We start from the raw sequence: 23,974 nt of genomic DNA, 5'->3' as shown, positions 1-23,974 counted from the left end.
TATGGATATTATTGCAAATGTTTTCAAAAGAAACGTTTTTATTTAACAAAAATAAAAAAGAAATGACTAGTATCTTTATTAACTTGTCTCTATGGCAATATCTAAGCTCTTGTCCCATAAAAAACATACATTTCTAATATTTTTTTTTTATTTTTTATATTTTTACTTGCAGCATCCATTGAAGGCATTGCATCAACGAATGAAAAAAACTACAGAGGAATACAAAATTCGACACTAAAACGACACAGCACGTGATATATGAAGATGATGATGATTGCTCATAACGTTAAACTGGGTAGTCAACAACAACGCTGCACTGTGCACTGTGACATATGAATTCGTTTGTAGAGGTAGGTATTCAGCGAAGCAAATAACCAGATGAGAGTGTGTTCGTTCTGTTGAGCACTTTTTGGGGATACAGTTGGGGAATGTGTGTGGTATTTTATTCATTCCCACTTGTGGGTGTTGGTGGTGTCAAGCACAATTCACAATTCGCATAACTTGTGGGCCGTTAAAAACGATTGTACATTTGTTTGGTTGGGGGGTGTGAAATGAGAAATGTCGCAGGCATACAATTCATACACATTCAGTTATTTCTTTTATAAAAAAAAAAGTATCTTTCAAATAAAAAAGGAATATGAACATGCTTTTGACAAGAAATTGACATGTTTTTGGATTTTTATTTTACGTTTATTTTTTGTTTTATTTTTGGGTTATCGTATCGTTGTGTTCCACAGGGGGATCTTTGTGTTAAATGCCACAAATGGAAAGGAAGTCCGAATATACTGATATACAAATCCATATATACAGTCCAACTTCTCTGTAAGGTAGCTCATATACATATAGAAAATACTTAACAAAGAAACTTTTTTGTGTGGAAATTCCAATTTGTGGCTCATAAAACGGGTCGTTATAGAGAATTATTTGTTCTATAGTTGTTCGTTATAGAGTAGTTTTACTGTATAATCACATGTGTTTATGTATTGGTTCATATGCCCAAAAACACATAGTCAAGTGCAGAGTAAATCTGTTATCACATCTGTTTTGCAAAATATTTTGAGATATAGAAGACCAAGTGTATGTGTGTATTTGTATTTGTAAATACTTACTTCCTTTTTGCGTCAATATTTATGTTTTAAATATTTAAAAACTCAATTTTTTGGTTGACGGTTGTTGCGGTTTTTGTGTTTCGTTGTTTTGGAAATTTGAGAGTGTGTTTATACCCTACACCAAACTCTGGTAAGAGGTACTATGTGTTTGTGCATTTGTATGTAACATGCATAAGGAGAAGAGATAGACCCATCATAGTTGCTTTTGGGGATATACATAGAATCACTTTCTGAGTCGATTTATGCATAACCGTCCGTCCGCTCGCAACGTGCAAGTCTCATTTATTGTCGGATTCTGCTGATAATTGTGGAATATCATTTTGTGATCCATAGGAAAAATGTCATTGCTTTTGCTAAAAATCGGTTCAGATTTGGATATAGCTTCCATATATTTGTATTTACGGCCGATTTCACGTATTTGCTGCACCAAACACGATTTCGTTGAAATTTGTAATGTGTGACTAAATTCGGTCTAGAAATAAATGTGCCAAATTATATCGAAATCGCTTCAGATTTGGATATAGCTCCCATATATATTTTCGACCGATTTGACGTATTTGCTGCACCAAACACGCCTTATACGTCCGATTTCGTTGAAATTTGTAATGTGTGACTAAATCCGGGCTAGAAATAAATGTGCAAAATTGTATCGAAATCGGTGCAGATTTGGATATAGCTCCCATATATATTTCCGCCGATTTCACTATTTGCTGCACCAAACACGCTATATATGTCCGATTTCGTTGAAATTTGGAATATGTTCCTAAATTCGGTCTAGAAATAAATGTGCCAAATTATATCGAACTCGGTTCAGATTTGGATATAGCTCCCATATATATTTTCGGCCGATTTCACGTATTTACTACACCAAACACGATTTATACGTCCTATTTCGTTGAAATTTGTAAATTTTGTGCCTGAATTAGGTCTAGAAATAAATGTGCCAAATTATATCAAAATTGGTTCAGATTTGGATATAGTTTACATATATATTTTCGGCCGATTTCAAGTATTTGCTGCACCAAACACGCTTAATAACTCCGATTTCGTTGAAATTCCGAATATGTGCCTAACTTCGGTCTAGAAATAAATGTGCGAAGTAATATAGAAATCGGTTCAGATTTGGATATAGCTCCCATATATATTTTCGGCCGATTTCACGTATTTACTACACCAAACACGCTTTATACGTCTGATTTTTATGATATTTGTAATGTGTGACTAAATTCGGTCTACAAATAAATGTGCCAAATTATGTTGAAATCGGTTCAGATTTGGATATAGCTCCAATATATATTTTCGGCCGATTTCACGTATTTACTGCACCAAACACGCTTTATACGTCCGATTTCGTTGAAATTTGGAACGTGTGCAGCAATTCGGCCTAGAAATAAATGCGCCAAATTATATCGAAATCGGTTCAGATTTGGATATAGCTCCCATATATATTTTCGGCCGATTTCACGTACTTGCGGCACCAAACACGGTTTATACGTCCGATTTCGTTAAAATTTGGAATATTTGCCTAAATTCTGTCTAGAAATAAATGTGCCAAATTATTTCAAAATTGGTTCAGATTTGGATATAGCTCCCACATATATTTTCGGCCGATTTGGGGTATTTGATGCACCAAACACCATTTATTTGTAAATTTTAATGAAATTTGGAATTTGTCGGAATATGGTCTAGACATAAATGTGCCAAATTATATCGAAATTGAAACAGATTTATATATAACTTCCATATACAGTATCGGCCAAAACTAAAGCAACCCCTCAGTATTTTTTTTTTATTTAGCTTAAATCCTCAAAATACTGAAAAACGGAAGGTACCGTTATATGGAGGCTATACCCAAACGTGGACCCAGGTCCACGATTTTTGGTGGATATGTTTTGTGACCACTAAGAACCCTAAGTACCAAATTGCAGCTAATTTAGTAGGAAAATGTGGCTTAAATATCCGAAATATTGGCTTAAATATCCGAAATATTGATTTCAATAGTTTTTGTTGTACCTCAAATTGGGGGGTGCTTTAGTTTTGTCCGCTTATATTTGCGACCTAAAATATTTTTTGAATTTTAACTTTTGTTTATTTAATTCTGATCTCCTTATTTTTGTATTTTTCAATTATGAAGATATAAATAAATAAAAAGAAAAATAAAATATAAATGTATAATTTAGTTTTAATAAAACAAATTATCATTTCAAAAAAATTTACTGAGGGGGTGCTTTAGTTTTGGCCGATACTATACATATAACTTACATGTGGTGTAAGGTATCATATAGTCGGTCCCGACCTACTTTGACCTTTTCATCACTGTTTTTTTTTTGTGTTGTTGCAAATTTTGGCGTGCTATGCTTATACGCATAAATTTAAAAGTGTTGACAGGTTTTGACATTATCACCATGTTTTAAAATGTTATATTTTACATGTGAAAAATCTATATCTGGGATACGTTTGCCCATATGGTACAAATGTTTACGAAAAAGTTAGGGACTGTTCCAGTTTCAACATATTACATGTAGGTTTAATAAACGTTAAACGTAAACTCATCACAAAGCAATAGAATGAAACTCGATATGTAACAAGGATCTGAAGAACAGCACTCGATGTCCTTATCTGCAAGTATATTTACTTTTCCAAATTTTCCACCTTTAATCCACATATTATACATATATAAATTTTCCTTTCTGAACAGTCCTTATAATTTTGATTTTTTCTCTCTTTTATTATTGTCGCCTATTCACGTTTATGTCAATATTTGTTAAATTTTTTGAATTTATTGTTTTATTTACAATATATAATTTGCAATTTAAACCGTTATTTATATACTAATTTTCATTATGAGTCAAAGTGTTTAATTAGCAGGTGTCAGTGTTTAAATATTGCCTTTATACATACATATTTCCCATGTAAGGTGTTTCCTCTAATGTTTGTATTAGTTGCCTACCCATACTAGGTACCTATCTGCCTTTTAGTTTTAATTCCATGCGGAGAGTGAGGTTAGCTTTAATGAAATATAACAAGATTTGATCGTTTGTTTCAATAGAAGGTGTAAACAGCGAGTGCCATTTTAATGGCATTTAATGAAAATTGTTAGGGGTCTGTATGTATGTATGTATAGTTTCTCGTTGATACATCAATAGAACATAAATCATAATCACAGCACTTAGCGCGCTGTATGTTTTTCACAGCGTGTGTGTTTTATCCAATAATTTATTTAAATTTGATAGCCACTGGGGAAATATTTGCTTGGCTTTTTAATATTTCTTGCAACAGAGCTGTAATCGTTGACAATATTTCATAATATAATATAACAAGTTTTTTTGTCAGATTTGTTTTTTTTTTAATTTTTCAATTAAACTGTGACATTTCAGTGGAGACTAATCACGTCGTAGGGCATATTGGTTAGAAGCAGAGTTTTATTTTTTTAGAAACAAATTTAAGAAGTTTAAATTTTTGACTATTTATTCTAAGAGTCAGATGTGCTAGTATGCCATCAATATGAATTAATGAATTAATTATTACAATCCGCTACTTACTAGACTGTGGATAGTGTGTTCGATGATGCAGCTAAATAACTTTTTGTAAACGTTAACAATTTTTGTGGCCCTGAATTTGGAACACAAGTAGTATTGAATACAGCATAAGGTTCCCAAATATTAGATACATATCCCAATTTTAATAAAACAAAGGGGTCCGTAATTTCTAAACAATTTCTCTTAATGAAAAGACAATTTTGTGTGGTTCTGTATAGGAATTCAAAAACTTTAAAAATTTTAAAATTTAGCAGGAGTTACTGATATTTCATGATTTTTTATAGATATCGTCCGATTTCGTCAAAATCTAAACTTCGGCTAGAAATTGAGACTTTCATCTATTGACTGATCGAATACGGTCTACACAGCCGAAGTCCACTTTGCCCAAATATTAAGTATTTAGGTGGTTTTCAGAATTAGTGACAATTTTGTAAAAAGCATGATCTTGAGAAAACTCCCTTAGAACATTCGAAGGTATTTCCTCAGCAGTGTTACACCAAAATAATGTAAAGCTAATTAGGTAGGAAAAACCTAGCTAAAAACTTCCAAATGCCTAGAAGGCATGCCTATTTATATGCGGAATGTATCACAACAATGAAATATACCAGCATTTTTTGGTAAGGTCCCAAGAAAAAAAGTATACTGCTGCAATAAGTAGACCCAAAACTATGCGAAATGAATTTTGAAACCATTCTTAACCCAAAATGTTTGAAATTTTTTGGAGGAGACACAGGAAAAAGTTGACCGATATATTCCATGTTCGAATTTGTGGTATGTTCGGAAGAATTATTACGATGTTCAAAGTTTAGACCGGTTAGGGTACTCCTTCGAGTTCTTGCACTTCACCCATTTTAGTTGAGGACATTTTATCTCAGGAAGTATGGTCTTGCTCAAAAAATATACCGTCGTTATAGGGGACGCGAGGGCAAACTATCAGAAAGGCGAACTCAAACTATACTTTTGCGACAACAAAATTTGACACTTTGTGTAGGAAACATTTTTATATGCAACATTTCGACCAAATCCGATAGTTATCGTGAGATCCATTTCAAAGAAAAAATTTAATTTTGGATGTGCTCGGAGAATTAGATCGCTACGGCCCGTATTTCAACTTAATATATGTATGTATGGAAAAATATTACAAAGTACAAATTTCGAACCAAATCGATTGAGCCCTTAGGTTGTTAATGCTAAAATTACAAAGGACGGACATGGTCAGATCAACTCCAACTTATTTCAAACGGATTTGGTCCTAACAGAAGTGGGTTCTTAAACTATTATTAGATTGCCTACCAAGAAGTAAGATTTTTTGCAAAAACAGAACAACGCGGGTGATGTGGTTGAATTTGTTTCTGACTCTCTTTCACTCTCAGAGAACATACATGCAAATGTCTCCACAAACATTCCCGAAGGGACAAAGGATATTCATAATAGCTCAGTGAAGTCGGACTCACTTTCAATAGCAGAGTCCGAACGGCGTGTCTTAACACACCACTTGTAGGTAAGTTTTACATGGCTGAGAAATAGTCTGGAATTGTCTGTACGAATTGAAACTGTTTCCTAATAATTATGTGCTAGAAGATTTTCAGATTTTTTGGCCCAAAGAGTCGCGGAGGAGGTATCTGAAGGAATGGATCGACATAGTCCATTTTAAAAGTGCATCTTATTATGGGAGTCAATTCTTATCGATAGATATCGCGTCCACCATTCATATCAATTGGTCACCGTATAACTTTGAACTTTGGAAAACTACGTGAGGAAGCATGGACTTGTCCACGAAAAACATAATATCGCGGTAAACAGGACCACAAAGAGTAGTTTCGATATAAATTTCCAAAGGATCTTCAAACAGATTCTTAAACAAAAATTTTGTTTTATATTATCAGTACCCTAAGGAGAAGACCGATATTAACCTTTTTCGAAGTTAGAGTAAATTTGGACAAAATATTAGGAGTTCCAAAGTTTGGACCAAATCGGTTGCTCCGTTCAAGAAAACCGGGCGTACCATTCTAGCACTTTTGAGGGGAAGTACTGGAAGGAGTGGACCGATATGGCTCCTCTTTGAACTTAAACTAATTTTTGGGCAAAATAAAACGAAGCGCTGCAGCAGCTACACGTGCTGCCTCATAGTTATACCCTCAGCATGTATGCTAACAAGGGTATATACACTTTCATACGGGCAAAAATGTGCCTAATCGAAATAATGGTTTTAGACCCCAAGTATGTTTGGACGAAATGTGTTTCAGACAATTTGGAGTTGATTTAGCCATGTCCGTCCTTCTGTCTGTCTGGCTGGCTGGAGCGCTCGATAACTCTCGAACGGATCAACCGATTCGGTCCAAAATTTGGCTTTCGTAATATTTTGTCCAAACTTAGTTTAAGTTCGAAGATGGGTTATATCGGTCCACTCCTTCCGGTACCTCCGCCACAAACTCTTGAAGAAAACAACCGATTTGGTCCATACTTTGCACATCGTTAAACTTCTACCAGACCTAGATGAGGTTCCAATATGGACTCAATCGGTCCACTTCTTCGGGTAGCTCCCACACAAAATTTGGGAAAAGTTCAGTTTAAGACCTGCTATCGAATCGCTTTGATGTTTCAGCAACTTGTATTCACTGCCCCCCATACGACGGTATAAGTTTCATCAGGGGCAAGTCCACACTTCCTTAGAAAATAGCCTGAAAGTTGCATAAAAACCCCTATGACACCGTGTGAGGTGGTTGGAGCGCATGATAACTCTCGAACGGATCTGCCGATTCGGTCCAAAATTTGGCCTTAGTAATATTTTGTCTAAACATAGTTTAAGTTCGAAGATGAGCCATATCGCTCCACACCTTCAGGTACCTCCCCCACAAAAGTTCAAAAATATTCGGAAAAATTGTGCGTACGATAACACTTGATGGGAGTGACAGATTTGGTCCATACTTTACACATCCTAATATATCTACCAGGTATAGGTAAGGTTCGAATATGGACTATATTTGTCCATTCCTTCGGGTACTTCCCACACAATATTTCGGATAAATTCACTTTAAGACCTGCTCTTGACTAACTTTGATTTCTGTTTAAGCAACTTTCAATCGATGTCTCAATTACGACGGTAAACGTTTTTTCAGTTGCAAGTCTATACTTCTTGCCGGAAAGTTGTAAAAACCCCTATGGCACCATATGTAGAAGCTGAAGAGCACAATAACTCACAAACTGATAAACCGATTTGGTCCAAAATTTGGCCTTCGTCATATTTTGTCCAAACTTACTTTAACTTCTAGAATGGCCCATACCGGTCCTCTCCTTAGGATACATCCCCCCACAGAAGTTCAACATTTGTGTCCAAGTGCAGTTTAGGGTCTGTTCGGAGATCCTTTGGAAATTTATACCGATTATGTTCTTTGTGTCCATGTTTCCTGGCATACTTGTCCAACAGGTGTATGATAATCCACCTAAATGACTAGTGGGCGCCATATCTATCGAAAATATATGACTCTAAAAATAAGATCCACTTCCGTATTGCACTATGTCGATCCATTCCTTTTGAACTTTTATCCTAATCCACATTTTTGTCGGCAAGTTAAAATTTCCAAAAAGTTACACAAATTTCTGAAAAGACCCTAAATACATTCGACCTGTCCGTAAATGAAGGTTCCAGTTCACATAGGCGGAGGGTTTATCTCTGGCGGCAAAGCCGACTGATACAATTTTACTTGTTTTTTAATATTTTTAGGAGCACCTCTCTACATTATTAAACGTGGATTTTTTAAATATTTTAGGATAACTCCTCAACAAGTTTCGACGTGAATTTTTTAAAGATTTTTGGGAGGGCTCCTCAACAATATTCGATATAGATTTTTTAAAGATTTTTATATATAAATTGTTTCAGTTAGGCAACCACTGATCCGAACCCCATAAATCAAGACATTTGACTTTCTCATTGGTGAAATTAATATTAGATATTTACAGGGCGTCCAAGACAATTCTTTTCGATATAATCATACGGGACTATAATCGTCATAAAATAATAAATTGCTATGGTACAATCACCGTACTATGATATTATAACTTCATGTTGAACCAGTAAGGAAAGGATCAAAGTCGGGCGGGGCCGACTATATGATACCCTACATCACTGTGAATATGTAAAATATAAATCGGAGCTATATCCAGATCTTAACCGATTTCGATATAATTTGGCACATTTATTTCCAGACCGAATTCAGTCACATATTCCAAATATCATCGAAATCGGAAATATATAGCGTCTTTGGTACAGAAAATATGTGAAATCGGCCGAAAATATATATGGGAGCTATACCCAAATCTGAACCGATTTTGATATAATTTGGCACACTTATTTCTAGACCGAATTCAGTCAAACATTCCAAATGTTATTACAATCGGACGTATAATGCGAGTTTGGTGCAGCAAATACGTGAAATCGTGCGAACATATATGTGGGAGCTATATCCAAATCTGAAGCGATTTCAATATAATTTGGCACATTTATTTCTAGACCGAATTCAGTCACGCATTCCAAATTTCATCGAAATCGGACATATATAGCGTGTGTGGTACAGAAAATACGTGAAATCGGCCGAAAATATATATGGGAGCTACATCCAAATCTGAACCGGTTTTGATATAATTTGGCACACTTATTTGTAGACCGAATTCAGTCACACATTCAAAATTTCATCAAAATTGGAAGTATATAGCGTGTTTGGTGCAGCAAATACGTGAAATCGGGCGAATATATGTATATGGGAGCTATATCCAAATCTGAGCCGATTTTCACCAAAAGCAATAGCGTTCTTCCTATGGCTAAAAAAGTTGTAGTCCCCAATTTTCAGTTGAATCGGACAAAAAATGCGACCTGTACGTTGCAAACAAAAATACATGGACAGACGGACGGACATGCATAAATCGACTCAGAATGTGATTATATGTATATCCCCAAAAGGAACTATGGGTCTATTTCGTTACCTTTTGTATGTTACATACAAATGCACAAAGCCATAATACCCCTTACCACAGTGTGGTGTAGGGTATAAAAAGCATTCTTATACTGATATCTGATTTGAGTGGAAAGTAAAATTGTCTGCAAAAATTTTTCCAAGTACGTCTATGTCTGTATATAATCCATAGATAACAGTTCTATCCGATTAGAAGGTTTTAGGTATGTTTTCATGCCAATTACCCATTAATCCCTGAGTTGGCAGCCACCATATTACGTTTCTCATAAATTTTAAAATTTCTTTAAATTATTTCATAGTTTCAAATTAATGTTGTTGTTTTTCGTTATTTTAACTTGATGACTACTGTATGATATTTCAAATAATAGGAATTCATATGTTCAAAATTTAATAAAAACTAATAACTTCATATGTAAATCTTCCTTGTTATTTTTTTAATTTATTCATTTAGTTCAATTCAATATGAAAATCAGATTACTGACATTGTATGTGAATGTGAGTATTATATTTCAATTTATTAATATAGCCCAAAGCCACCATATGTCACTGAGCATGTTTTTGTTTCGACGAATTTTGTAATTTAAAGTCACGTTTTTTGTATTAAGTCTATATATGCAGAGTGTTATTTTTTCATGACAAAGAAGTTAACAAAATTAAAAAAAAAATTGTAACAATAGTTTGAGGGGCTAACGATTTGTTATTTATTTTAATTCGCCGTTCTGTTATTCACATTTAAATTTCTTGCATTGGAAAAGCTCAAATTTAAATACGCTTTAGGCATATTTAATGAATTTTAGTTGTGGATAGGTGTTTTTTTGTTCGTCGGGGCTTGATGTTGTGGTTACTGCGCTTAAGAACAAACGGTACCAACCAAAAAAAGTAAATACAGTTGTTATTGTTTTAATTAATTAAATGATTAAAAACAATGGACATTGTGCGTTTTTTTGTAATTGTAATTTAAATAAAATCACGAATTAAAAAAGAGTGAAAAAATGGCTAGGTAGGTTGGTAGTAGAATTACAAGCGACAAAGAAACAAGTAAGAAAAGCGTTAAGTTCGGTCGGGCCGAACTTTTTATACCCTCCACCACAAATTTCAGGCGTTTCGGTGGATTAATGTGGCCACAACCTTCAAAATACCGAAATTCGGAAGGTACCGTTCTATGAGGGCTATATGATGGCGTGGACCTATACCTACAAATTTCTGGGGGAAAGTTTTATACGCCTAAAGAAGACTAAATACCAAATTTCAGCCATCTCGGTGTGATAATGAGGCTAAAACGGTCAAAATATCGAAAATCGGAAGATATTGTATTATGGGGGCTATATCAACACGTGGACCTATATAAACATTTTATGGTAAAAATGTTTCTTAGCCTCTGGAAACACAAAATACAAAGTTACAATCGATTCTTTGGTCAGGGTAAGGGGCCTTAAGTGGGGGCTATACCAAAACGTGGACCTATATAACCCAACTTTGGTAGGAATATTTACTGGCCTCTGAAGACACAAAATACCAAATTACAAACAATTCTGTGGTCAAATGGTTCTAATACATTCAAAATATATTAAAATGACGCGTACTTTATATGGGGCCTTATATGGGGGCTATACCAAAACGTGGACCTATATAACCCAACTTTGGTAGGAATATTTTTTGGCCTCTGGAGACACAAAGTCCCAAATTACAACCAATTCGGTGGTAAAATGGGCCAAATATCTTAAAAATTCCTTAAAACGACGACGCGTCACGCGTCATTTTGTATGGGGGCTATACGAAAGCGTGGACCTACATAACCCGCTTTCAATACCAAAAGCCCTACGTAAATATAACATATTTTGCCAAAATTTCATCAACCTACGTCAATCCGTTCGAACGCTAGAGTGATTTCCACAGACGGACAGACGGACGGACATGGCTATATCGATGTAGAATTGCACGCTGATCAAGAATATATATACTTTGTGGGGTCTACAATGATTATTTCGAGTAGTTACAAACGTAGTGACCCCATCCTATGGTGGAGGGTATAAAAAATTAGGCCTGCATTCTGAAGTGGAATATGTAATTTTTAAAGGGAAGATTTTTTGAAGTATTTGTCATAATGAATAGTTTTGGGTTTGTCATACCCAGAGAGGAGATTATCCGTTTGATTTGTTGTTTAATTGAAACTATTTTGATTGAAACTATTATTACTGATTTTTCGAGCGTTTATGACCTCAGAATCATGTTAAATATTTATGAAAGATTTTTCAACTCATTATTGCAAAACATACAATAATTTCGAATTACAATTCTTCAGAGATTGATTTAAGCTCCAGTGAAACTTTATGTACTGGTTCTGAATCACTCTAAAAACAAATAAAGTTTCCTCTTTTGTCTTGAAAAACATCTATGTGAAGAAGACCATAGTAAAGCTAACTAACTAACCACAATGACTAATCGAATGATATGACCAAAACAAAAGCCAAAACAGCAAGACGAGAGGTAACCAAAGACGAATTCCCCGCCAAATTAAAAACGAAAATCGAAAAAAGACAACAATGAATGTGAAGAAGTGTTAACACAATCATAAACTCCCATTGAATAAAAATTTCAAACATATGCCAATGAATAACACCGAAGAAAGAAAGAAAGAAAGAAAAAAACTTAAAAAAAACACAAGCCAAAACACATGATAATATGTTTTATGGTACGCTACAAATCGATACATTACAAACACGTAGATACATATTTGACCAACATGGTTGCTTTGAATATGCATACGTCCATATGTATGACAATATGTGTGTCAGTAGTGGCAGTGGCAGGGAATCCAAAATAAATAAAACAACAACAAAAATAAGTTATACAAAACTGAGCCATTAAACTCAAAGCAAACCAATCGTTGACCCAGTTTTAAACGATTTTATGACAGTGTCCCAAACCACCATTACCGTGAACATCATCATAGAGGGAACAGCAGCAGCAGCAGCAGTAATTCAAGCGCAAACAAACAAACAAACGAACCATCATCAATTGGTAAGGTAAAATTATATAGTCTCAACTTACCTTTGTTGTTTCTATGTTTTCTGTTTCTGTTTTTTTTTCTTTTTTTGATGATTTACAACAAAATCAGCATTTTCTTTGTTGGTACTGGTCAGCACTCTGCAAATGAAAATGTAAACAAAAGAACAAGAAAATGTGTTAGTTTCTGTCGATTGTAAAGCGTTAAAATGAAAACATTCTCTAACATGCTGTGTTTTGGTTTTAAATAACAAAGAAATTTACATAAATTACAAACAAAAACAAGAAAAAAAGAATCATAGAAATTAGTATTGAAATAATATGCTAATTATTATAACCCTGAACTCTACAACTCAGAACCAACATACCATATATTCTAAACATACAAAAACACTCTTAAAATTTATACCGTTGGTGATCTGATTTATTTGAAAAACCATTTTTACTAGTGTTATATATTATAGATCGGGAATGTATTTTACAAAGCTCATTATGTGTGTCAGCATAGAAAATACGGCATTGGAAAATGCATGAAATAATATGCTGAGAAAGTCTGATGTTATTTCAGATCTTTATATTTCCCTTTAGTGTATAGAAGTTCTCTCATTTATGCCAATTTTGACCCTTGTTGCACTATACATAGGCTTGGTTGACGCAGCCGGAGTTGGCAACTAACAAAATCAACTTTAACTATGCAGAAAATGTCTAAAAAGCAAGTGAAACAGGTTCAGTCGGCTTTGCCAACATCTAAAATAAAATAAAATAAAATAAAATAAAATAAAATAAAATAAAATAAAATAAAATAAAATAAAATAAAATAAAATAAAATAAAATAAAATAAAATAAAATAAAATAAAATAAAATAAAATAAAATAAAATAAAATAAAATAAAATAAAATAAAATAAAATAAAATAAAATAAAATAAAATAAAATAAAATAAAATAAAATAAAATAAAATAAAATAAAATAAAATAAAATAAAACAAAACAAAACAAAACAAAATAAAATAAAATAAAATAGAATAAAATAAAACAAGTAAAAAAGTATCATTTGGATTTGCCGACAGAGAAATACCCTCAGCCTGTGTATATTGAAACAATTTTTTCCCGAAATATGTATGTATTTAGCGGGTTTTTAAAGAACCGACATAAATGTTGATTAGGATTAAAGATCAAGATTTTTTCGAAGGAGATACTAAAAGGAATGGATCGACATTGACCGTTATGGAAGTGGATCTCCAGCCAAAACATATGGTGCCATAAGGGGGTTTTTACACTCTTCGGGCTGTTTACTCAAGAAGTATGGACTTGCCCCTAAAAAAACTTTTACCATCGTAATTGAGGCAGCGAATGCAAGTTGCTTCAACAAAAATCAAATTGATTCCATATCAGGTCTTAAAGCGGACTCATCCGACATTTTGTGTGGGAGGTACCGGATGGAGTGGACAAATATAGTCCATATTTGAACCTGATCTATATCTGGTAGATATATTAGCATGTGTAAAGTATAGACCAATTCGGCCATTCCCTTCAAGAGTTACCGTACGAACATTTTCCGAACATTTTTGAACTTTAGTGGGGGAGATACCTAAATGAGTGGACCGATACGACTTATGTTCAAACTTAAACTATGTTTGGACAAAATATTACTAAGGCCAAATTTTGGACCGAATCGGCAGATCCGTTCGAGTGTTATCTTGCGCGCCAACCACCTCACTCGGTGTCATAGGGGTTTTTTGCAACTTTCAGGCTATTTTCTCAGGAAGTATGGACATGCCCCTGATGAAATTTGTACCGTCGTATGGAGGGCAGTGAATACAAGTTGCTAAAACAAAAATCAAAGCGATTCGAGAGATGGTCCTAAACTGAACTTTTCCGAAATTTTGTGTGGGAGGTATCCGAAGGAGTGGAGCGATTGAGTCTATATTGGAACCTTATCTAAGTCTGGTACACATTTCACGATGGGCAAAGTATGGACCAAATCGGCTACTCCCTTCAAGAGTTATCGTGCGCACAATTTTTCCGATCGTTTTCGAACTTTTGTGGGGGAGGTACCGGAAGGGTAAAATATTACGAAATCCAAAAGTTGAACCGAATCGGTTTATCCTTTCAAGAGTTATCGTGCGCTCCAGCCAGCCAGACAGACAGACGGACGGACATTGCTCAATCGACTCCAAATTGTCTAAAACACATTAAGTCCAAACATACTTGGGGTCTAAAACCATTATTTCGATGAGGCACATTTTGCCCGTATGAAAGTGTATATGGTATTATTCAAAAATGTTTTACAATCGTTGAAGTTGAGGTTCACCATTTAATAAGTCCCGAACTGTCAATATATTTTATATTGATTGAAGTGTTAATTGAAGTGTTTTAGCCGGGTTCTCATAATATAGACCATAATAAATAAATTACGTGGAAGCTGTGTTGGTGGTAATATAAAAAAATGGGTAAAAATGTGTTGAAGTTAGCAAGTTTTTTTGTGTTTTTTCTTGATTTCTGGTCAAACCAGGGAAAATTCTGACCTGAGCTCACAGAAAGAATTGAAGAATACCCCTTGGGCAACATGGTTCTAATGTATGACTTCTCGATATATACAGTGCATCCCCCTTAAATCGATGCTGACATTTTGAAGTTTTGAAATCGGGGTTTTTTGAATTTTTCTTATAATTGGAGGGCGCAACCAGATAATGACCTAAACTATTTATTGGATTGTAGAACTCATGATTCCACGTCGTTTGATATATGGTAACATGGGGCGCCTTCGCCACTGGGGCGGGTACGCCATCGCCGATTTTCTCGCAAAATACAAGTGCTAGATAAAATCCGTTAAAGGCAAAATTGTGAGTTTAATGAAGATCTATCATCTCCCAGAAGTTGGCAGTTGTGTCATAAGTATGACAGCGGACGCACGCGGTTTTGTGTTTTGAGGGTATTGGGAAAAATAGTTGTGGTAGATGTTTTTTGTGATATCTTCTTTACCTTTTGTGATATCAAAAACATATTTTATACCGTTAGAATACAACTACTGAAGAATAGAAATCCCAATAATTTGCATGAAAAAAACAATAACAAATGTCAATATATTCATATTATGAGATATGTTGGGGGTGGGGCGCCTACGCCATGATAGGGGTGTGGTGGGTTAATGTCAGAAATTTGTCATGTTTAACTTCAATTCTTTATGCCATAGATATACCACACTATAATGTGAAGTTAAAATCAAGTAGTATCATAAACGTATCTTGTTTTGGTTATATTATTTTTGTACCTAAATTCAAAGAACCAATTTCAATTAACCGCTAGAATCGGTTGCTATTTGTGAATTTTAGAATCATTTTTGATTATTCCATAGAAAACATGTTCCTTTCGCATAATGTTGATATTTAAGGAAAAAGTATGGTAAATAACAGGTTTAGAGTCCGTTGGAAATTTTTCAATTTCGATGGCGAAGCTGCCCCATGGGTGGGGAGGCTTCGCCACTTTTTAGACATTTTGTAAATTCTCAAAAATAATATTTTAAAAACAAAATTATAACCACTTATATATCAAAACTTATAGCCAAGATACGCTAATATTTGTACCAAAAATAATATTTGAAAAAACTTTAACGGTGTCGGTATGAGAACATTTTGAACAAAAACGTGGCGAAGGCGCCCCATGTTACCATATATCTCATGAGTGTGCTCCGTACAGCTCCCTAGTAATAGGTGTCCAAATTCGAATTTTCGGTGCGTAAATTTTCGTTAAAAACCTATTTTTTGGCTCCAAAATTTACGACTGTGACACAGGTACCCTTGAACCCCGCGTGATTTTAGTTTTTTTCCACGCCGGATTTAATGATCCCTACCGCGATCGAATCCATCCACTAAAACCGCTGATATAGATACCCTGAAAATAGGAAAATAAACAAAATTTTATTTTGACTAATCCGCATACTAAACCGCGATTTCCCTTAAAATTGTTTACATCAATGGAATCCTTTATACGCGATTATAATATTTGTCAAAAAGGTGTGTCATAAATTACAGAGATTCGGGAGTAGTATTCGTATTTAACTAAAAAAAGAATCAAGTAGCACATCCGCGGTTCTTGACGAATCTGTATAAAATTTGTCTTATTGACGTATTTTTAACAGGGGGTCACTGAAATCGGATGCGCCTTATAATCATATGAACATCGCGTTATTTTTACCCACATAAAGCATTTTGGTGTAGTAAGATGCAACTGATGGCACACTTTGGTCGCTGAATGAAACATGGAAAAATGCAAACATATTGACAGAGATGCACTCGCTTTATGCGAAAAGCACATGCGCCTCAACTGATTTTAGCTATTTCGCGCCTTATACGGTTTTAAACTTTTATGTTTTTATCTTTAATTGTAATATCAATATCACTCTTTATTTCCTAATTCTATTGCTTATCACACTAAGCAAATATACTTTCACGATGATAAACTATTTTCCTTGAAGAGGTTTTAGCAAAATAATTCAGGTTTTGTTTGGAAATTTAGCGAAATAGTAGAATAAATCCCAAAAAATGTTGTCAAATTTTTCGTATTAAACCAAAAAATATATTCTTGAAATAATGTTCCAACAATAAATTTTTGTCTTTTGTTGTAGCTGCAATATGCAATTTAAAATCCTAATCTATAAAATTTTGGTCTCACATTTTTCTGGACATTGTCTACATTCTGTACGTATTTTTAATTTATTTTTTTAGAGATTTTTATGGACTCTGAGTTAGAATAAATAAAATTTACTCCAAGGTTCTTTCATTATTTTTTGATTTTCCGCAAAAATGAAAATAAATTTAGCAAATATTTAGGCGTCTACGGATAGATATTAAATGTTTTTACCGATTTATATATACATTTTGGTATTACAACACAAAGGGAATTTTTAAATATTTTTTCTTTATATGGGAATAAAACCCCCATAACTTTTGGGCGCAGCATCCAATTTTGTGAACGCGAACAGATTTGAAACCACGATTTGTTTCTTAACCCATGTACAAAATATCGTGAATGTGCTTGTAAATTTTTTTTTTATTTTTTTTCGATGGAATTGTAAAGGAAATTTGAAATTTACCATATACCCTCGTTAGCATAAATGCTGAGGGTATAATAAAATAAAATAAAATAAAATAAAATAAAATAAAATAAAATAAAATAAAATAAAATAAAATAAAATAAAATAAAATAAAATAAAATAAAATGAAATAAAATATAATAAAATAAAATAAAATAAAATAAAATAAAATAAAATAAAATAAAATAAAATAAAATAAAATAAAATAAAATAAAATAAAATAAAATAAAATAAAATAAAATAAAATAAAATAAAATAAAATAAAATAAAATAAAATAAAATAAAATAAAATAAAATAAAACAAGTAAGGACGTATCAGTCATCTGTGCTGACGGAGATATACCCTCAGCCACTGACCAAGAAAAAAACAGCAACACCAAACCAAACACAATAATTATGCCGTATATAAACTATATTGATTTTATATCACGAGTTTTCTTTAAAATCTGTAGATACCGTAACGTGGGCTTATACCAAATCATTGACATATACCAATCATTTTTGGCAACCAAACTTCCTCATAAAGGACTCAAAATATTAAAATAAGTTTGAGAGAAATTTTTGAAAAAGTTTTAGAGTTATCTTGCATAATATCCGACAGGGTTTTGAAGTTTTGGGCCATTATCTTAGGTAGTATTGACTTACTCCGTAACAAAATGTACCATTGTAAATGAGGCCGCTCCAACAATCTACTGAAAAAGAGTCGAAACTATGCGAGAGGAGCTCCTAAACTTCACTTTATCCGAATTTTGTGTGGGATGTACCCGAAGGAGTGGACCGATATAGTCTATATTTCAATCCCATACTGGACTGGATGAAATAATACGATGTGCAAAGCCTGCATGAATAAAAACTCCCTCTTGCGGATTTGCCATTTTGGTTGGTGCCGTCAGGGTTTCTTGGAGCTTTTAGGTCAATATCTCAGGAATTATTGACTTACTCCGGCAAAAAATTGTAACGTCGTAAATCGAGCCACAAAAAAAACTTGCTGAAAAAAATTTCAAAACGATCCGTGAGGAGCTCTTAAACTTCACTTTATCCGAATTTTGTGTGGGAGGTACCCGAAGGAGTGGACAGATATAGTTCTTATTCGAACCAGATCTATATCTGGAAGGAATAATACGATGTGCAAAGTTTTGACCAAATCGATTGCTCCCTTCGAGTGTTATCGTTCAGACCATTTTACAGAAAAATTTTGAACTTTTGTTTGGACAAAATATTACGATACCAAAAATTTGGTTCGAAGCGCTTGAACTGTTCGAGAGTTATCGTGCGCACAAGCCAGAGAGACAGACATTTTTCGTATCAAAGTGTATGTATATTATTATAATTATTTCAATTCAGACAGGCTGAGGGTATATCTCTGTCGGCAAAGATACTTTTTAAATTGTTTTTTTTTTTTTTTTAATTTTTGTGTAGGTGACATCCGAAGTAGAAGACCGATAAAGTTGATATTATACACTGATCTATGTCCGCAAAACCTTAGGATTTGCAAAGTTTGGACTCAATCGGTTACTTAATTCAAGAGTTATGGTGCGCGTCATTTTAGCGAATATTTTGTAAACTTTTGGTGGGAGGTACCAAAACGATTGGGTTGCTAAGGCTCTCAGCTTCGAGGCTACAGTGGGTATAAGCATTTACTTTGAATCGATACAAATAATGGTTCTGGACCTAGAGTAATATTGGACGAAATCTGTTTCCGACAGTTTGGAGTCCATATAGCTCGGTATTGGTGTTTCAGGTTCTTTAGGACAGGAAAAATCTGTACGAAAAGTTGTTGACTATTTTGTATGTCGTTTTCGGTTGTCGACAGGTTATAAACGTCACAGCGTTTTTTAGTAGTATGAAAAGGTCTTAGACACATTTCCCATAAAGTTATCTGCAATTATACATATCAACTTCTCTATGGGCTGGCAATTTATTCGGAACGTCCACAATTGCTATGATAAATGCCTCAAAATTTCCATAAACCCTGTATTTTTCGGCAACTTCACTTTCTGAAAAGTGTCACAAAATGCTTACAACCTCGAAATAATTGATTCTTGGAGCAAGAGGGGTGACGGTTGTTTCACCACTATTTGGTCAGATAATAGGTGAATGTTTCAGGTTCTAACCGAAAGTGTGTATCATACGGAATGTGTGATTGTAAGGCTAAATTTTGATGAAATATAATGGGGAATAATCATCATAATCATCAGAATCATGGAATTAGCAGAAAATCCCTAACTTGAAATCTTCATATTTTATAGTCACCTAGACTCAAAGATTTGGATTTGCTTCCTTTTTTATGTCAGAGACTAAGGTTTTGTCTTTGCTAGGAATGACGACTGATTGCTGGTGTAATTTTTTACACATTGTTTATATTTTACTCGCAAAATTTCATATTTTGACCCTAGGAAGTGATTCTGTCCTAATAAAAACTACAAATTCTTTTTTAAATCGATCTCTAAACAAAATAACTAACGTAAAAAATTTGAGTAGCTCATGTAAAAAGTTAATACAATATGTGAAATATTCCTAATTGTATTACATTATAATTTCACAACATGTAACAAGAGTTAAACAATTTCATTATATTGTTTAGGCTTTCAAAATTGCACTATTAGACACCCGATTATTTACAACACAAATGACAAACAAATTCAAGGACACTTTACATCATTTCACCGTCTATTGACACTTGGCACAGCTGACAACTGAATATAGTTTTGGTTTATTTTGTGTTATTGTCTATTGCCATAACATATTTTTGCTTTGTTTGTCCCTCCTCCCCATATAGTAAATTGCATGAAATTACGCATACAAAATAGCCAAATTTTAGTCACATTGATTTGGTCATAAACCACGAGTTGTGCGTATTTAGTTGTGAACAACGCATGGCAATTGTTTGAATTTTAAATGGATTTTTTTTCTGTTGTCCGTTACAACGATAGATAGATAGATAGTTAGTTTTTTTTCTTTTTAACAATTAAAATGTATGTTTAATTTTTATGACAACATTTTACGATGATGTGACCTTAAAAAGTAGCGTGAGTAACCTAAATTGTAAAAAACAACAATGGATAAAAAACATTTTGAATTAATCAAATTCTGTAATAGCAAAATTTTGAAAAAAAAAACCAACAACAACAATTAATGATAGGAAATAATAAATTGTATTTTTAATTATTTTTTTTTAATATTTAACATTCATAAGAGGTGTTGTTTTTTTTTAAGGTGGTATGGGTGTTGGAGAATATTTATGAAGTAATTTATACTTCGTATTGCCCTCCCAAATGTACTCGAAACGTAATTGTGATTATAGACTAATGATTAGGGTTATTTCAGAATATTTCATAAGGACAGGTGTTTTTGGATTTTAAGGCCAGGGACTTACAATGGTTATTAAAATTCGACCAAAGTTAATGTTGTTAATTTAATTGTTTGTCCCCTTGATAGGGAATTAGTTTTATCATACAACTGGTACTCGTACATGAAGGTTAGACATTCATGTACGAGTACCTGTTGTATGATAAAAAAAATCTGTATTTGTAGCAATATTAGCTTATGGTGTGGCGGAATGTTTGAAATAACTGCCCTTTCTAATTCTGTGAAAATGCGTCCCTCTAAAATGCCATAAATAATGCAAAAACTGGTCTATGTTTCTCTGTTAACTCATTTCCTTTTCTATTTTTCTCTCGCCCAAAAACTCCATAAAATAAAATAAAATATCATTAATGTCCTACCCCAATGTTTTTTTCCTCTAGGTTACCCTGACAACCTAATTCAATTGGCAAACGACAAATTTTTGCCAATAAAACAATTTTATTATTTTCACCTATGACACAGACCAATTATATGGCAATATATTGTTTTACACATGAGTACGGTCTTCCTCGGCAGAGAGAAGGTCTTCAAGAATGAATAAGAAGTACATCCGGGGCAAGAATAAAACAAAAATGCGCAACAATTTAACTGTGACCTGGAACCAACCGGTTACTTGGTGACGGGAAGAACGTAGATCTTAACAACCATGTGTCGATACATGTGTATGTGTGTATCTGTGACAATTAGTAATTGATTTAATAAAACGTGTATTGAGTGGTTATTCCACATCATAAATTTTTCAAAAGGTTTTGAATTGTTTGCAATATGAACTACATACAGCTATATACGTACATATGTAAATATCAGTGAAAATAATAAACGATGAAAAGAGGAGGCAATCGAAAAGCAAAAGAGATTAAATAATGTAAATATGAAAATAGTTTTAGTGAAACACAACTAAGTTATAATAAATTTTAAAAGTCGATACTTTTATCGGGCACTAACCTGGCGTTTACACGCAGACAATTTAGAACAGAAAATAGCAAAGTTACAAACCATTTTCACCAATACATTTGTACTTTTCCCAAAACATTGCTAAAAATGTGTAACATGTGCCGCGCTTTCACCCATAAGAACGTTAAAAACTTGGATTTGGGAGCCGGGTTAGTAACCCTCCCCTAGAAACAGCAGCCTACTATGAAAAAACAAAAGAAAAGAAAAAAAATCCCTCTAAAGTTGACGACCCCCGCAAATGTTTTAAGGACCATGATCTGCAAATCTGCACCTGGTATGTTCGCACACTTTATAGAGAAGGTGCGGTTTACGCATTGGCAGATGTACTTGAAAAGTACAAGGCATTACTGCATACTGCCATACAGGAAATACGATGGATTGGGAAAGGCGTCACAACAACACCGCACTGTATTATAGCTGCCATGACATAAAGCATGAGTTTGGTTGCGGATTTGTAGTTGGTCGGAGGTTCAAACACCTGGTCCTCCAGCTTCACAACCGTGAATGAAAGATTTGCTACAATTCGAGTAAAAGCAAAATTCTTCAACATCAGCTTTATTTGCGCCCATGCTCCTACTGAAGACAAGGTCGAACCGACCAAAGATATATTTTATGGGCGCTTAGAAGAGACATATGACCGTTGTCCTGCCCATGACATTAAATTTATTTTAGGCAATTTTAATGCCAAAATTGGAAAGGAAAATATCTTTGGCCCAACAGTCGGAAAATTCAGTGTCCACAATGAAACATCTGACAATGGTATGAGGCTGATAGACTTTGCAGCTGCAAGAAACATGGTAGTTAGCAGTACCAGATTTAAACATCTCGACATCCATAAGTGCACCTGGCTGTCTCCAGATCAGAAAACAAGAAATCAAATTTATCACGTTGTGATAGATGAAAGACATTCATCTAGCGTGACTCGGACAACTACTTTGTTGCAGCAAAGGTATGTACCAGATTAATCGTAGCAAACAAAGTACAAACAGACACAACACGAAAGTTAGACATCGGTAAGCTGCAATCACAACAGACATCCACAGCGTATTCCACTCAACTAGCCCAATTGCTTAATGAAAGCAGTACTCATCCCGATAACATATCAGCGCAATGGCAAAGCATTGCCCACTTCATGCAAACAGTTGCAAAATTCATACTGGGATACCAGAGACCTGTACCAAGGAATCCATGGTATGATCAGGAGTGTCGTACTGCTACCGAAGAGAAAAATGCGGCATATAGGGCTACTTTACAATCCGTACCAACGCGTAGCGCACGAAAGTGGTATCGGGAGAAAACGAGAGAGGAGAAACGTCTTTTCCGCAGGAAAAAGACAGAGATGGAAAAGCGGTAGTGTGAAAAAATCGAGATGTACAGGAACCAGAATGAAGTCCGAAAATTCTATCAAAGTGTGAAGCATAAAACTGATGGCTTTGGTAAAGGCACCTACTGCTGTAGAGCCCAGCAAGGTAATCTGGTAACAGATACATATAGCGTGTCAGGATATGGAAGGAACATTTCTTCAATCTGCTGGTATCCAATAGTAGCGAAGACGACGAAGATACCACAGATCCAATCCCAAAAGATGGTATTGAATGTATAGCGCCCAGCCAAGATGAGGTAAAGACAGCAATAAACCGGTTGTAGAATAATAAGGCAATAGGAGCCGATGGCTTACCAGCCGAGCTGTTTAAAACCGGAGGCGACACTCTGATAATGTGTATTCATCAGCTAGTTAGCACCATCCGGCAGGAAGAACGAGTACCCGACGATTGGAACCTGAGTATCCTGTGCCCCGAAGAATTTTGTACCAAAAGAGGTTTTAGGCAAGCCTCTCGTGTGATACCTTCAACATCGTGTCATCTCTTCAACAAAAGGTTATTCGAGAGGCAAACGTCAAAAGAAGTGGCACAATCTACACCAATAGCCACATGTTAC

The 23,974-nt window shown here is 34.3% G+C and overlaps 2 protein-coding genes across 13 annotated transcripts in view; one reads left to right on the top strand and one right to left on the bottom strand.

Annotated features, from left to right (window-relative positions):
* The window catches only part of LOC141398983 (uncharacterized), a 438,842-nt gene extending 425,860 nt beyond the window's left edge, over positions 1-12,982 (bottom strand). Inside the window, exon 1 of the mRNA XM_073976860.1 lies at positions 12,670-12,982. The gene's annotated coding sequence lies outside the window, so the exon portion shown is untranslated. The remainder of the gene's footprint in view (positions 1-12,669) is intronic.
* Positions 1-23,974, top strand: part of fog (folded gastrulation) — a 423,880-nt gene that overhangs the window by 306,392 nt on the left and 93,514 nt on the right. For 7 of the 12 annotated variants that reach the window (XM_073976872.1, XM_073976862.1, XM_073976863.1 and 4 more), the window contains one exon: positions 173-350. The gene's annotated coding sequence lies outside the window, so the exon portion shown is untranslated. Of the gene's footprint in view, positions 1-172; positions 355-23,974 lie in introns of all 12 variants that reach the window. The other 5 variants (XM_073976874.1, XM_073976861.1, XM_073976865.1 and 2 more) reach the window with 1 other exon arrangement.

The sequence above is a fragment of the Musca autumnalis genome, unplaced genomic scaffold, assembly GCF_047663935.1.
Source record: "Musca autumnalis isolate F117 unplaced genomic scaffold, ASM4766393v1 scaffold_3, whole genome shotgun sequence".
NCBI lineage: Eukaryota > Metazoa > Arthropoda > Insecta > Diptera > Muscidae > Musca > Musca autumnalis.
Note: the sequence above shows the minus strand (reverse complement) of the source record. Positions and strands in the feature narration are given on the sequence as shown.